The sequence below is a fragment of the Nanorana parkeri genome, unplaced genomic scaffold (assembly GCF_000935625.1).
Source record: "Nanorana parkeri isolate BGI_ZX_2015 unplaced genomic scaffold, ASM93562v1 scaffold500, whole genome shotgun sequence".
Taxonomy (NCBI): Eukaryota; Metazoa; Chordata; class Amphibia; order Anura; family Dicroglossidae; genus Nanorana; species Nanorana parkeri.
The window spans coordinates 151,868-153,346 of NW_017306768.1; the positions used below are offsets into that span (position 1 = coordinate 151,868).

Consider the following 1,479-nt stretch of genomic DNA (forward strand, 5'->3'; position numbering starts at 1 on the left):
GGAGTGGGAGGCTCCCAGAGCGCCCGGGAGAGTTTTTTTTATAATTTTTTTTTTACGGCAGCAGAACCACCAGACAATAGAAAACTGTTGGGCGGAGCTAGCTGTCACTGCTAGCTCCGCACAATCATTTTCTATTTACTTTTTTAAAACTTTTAAAACTATTTTTCTGTTCTGCTCGGTCACTCTGAGGGATTCACTCTGAGGGATTCTATAAGAATAGGCCGAACAGCAGTGAGTAGCCTGCCGGAGGTTCGGCTCAGCCGATCCAGATGTTGGATCGGCTGAGTCGAACTCCTTCTGCACTTCGGGTCAGCCGAACATGCTGAGCATGTTCGGCCAACCCGAAGCCATGCGAAGCAAGCCGATGTACGGCTGATTTCAGCCGATATACGGCTGAAATCAGCCGTACAAGCCTGAAGTGAATAGCCGAACAGTGTTCGGCTCACTTTACTTGGGGTTGGTTGTTCACTCGGCTGCCCTCGGCAGCTTTGTGAATAGACCCGCTAGTTTTGATAAGTGAGATTGTAATTGCGTAATGTGAGATCCAGAGAACATATGGGTCAGTGCTCTGAGACTTAGAGGACAAAGGGATTAGTACTATGAGACAGAGAAACCATTTGGATCAGTACTTTGAGATTGAGGGAGCACGTGCGCCATTATTATTGTGTGTATGTGAGAGTATGGATCAGTACTGTCTGTCAGATTGTCCAAAAGAAACAGGGCAATGGCAACCAGGATTTGTCTGGGACTGTTTTATTCACACATTTACAAACACACACTTTACTTTGTGTTTTTGAATTTGTGTAAAGATGTCAGTAAATGACTGGAAAATAACAATCACTAAGCCGACCAGCTGTAGTTTACTGGCTACTAGAGATTTTGACAGACCCAGTGTTGGGTACAAAGTAGTAAAATCTGTATGGCTGTGGCAGGGGTATCATTCAGCAAGAATGTGTTTCTCGTCTTTTCTGTAAATAAGGAAAGTTGGCCTCTAGAGGATTTATTTGTATTTTTTAAAGTTTATTAGTTAAAGTTTATTTCAAGGCTAGGCAAATATTTAACTGTTAATAGTACATTGCTCAATGTGGCTTTCATATAATTCCCAGTTGTCTATTCCCCTTGCTTCCCCAAATTCTTGTTGGCTGTCAATGTGCCCCTTTTTGCAGCATTTCCTAAAAAATGTTTCCTAAAAAATGTGTTTGTTAACAACACTGTAGCAACATTGCCACCTCCTCCTTGAAGTGCCTCCCTAATGAAAGCTTTAATTCCAGCAGGGAAGAGGGTGCCTCCTACCAGTCACATGTGTGCTGCAAGTGCTCACCCACCAGCCCATATAGGAAGCAGTTATTTAGGGGGTGGGGGGCATGTCATCACTTTAAACTAAAAAAAGTATTTATCTTCAAAATGTATATGTATGTAAATAAATGTATATATATATTAATAGGCATGGATAACCCATCAATGCTATGCAAAGCATTG

At 42.3% G+C, this 1,479-nt stretch overlaps 1 protein-coding gene across 1 annotated transcript in view; it reads left to right on the top strand.

The window, feature by feature from the left end:
- The window catches only part of LOC108790765 (dystrophin-like), an 80,182-nt gene that overhangs the window by 32,516 nt on the left and 46,187 nt on the right, over positions 1-1,479 (top strand). The gene's annotated exons all lie outside the window — the stretch shown is intronic.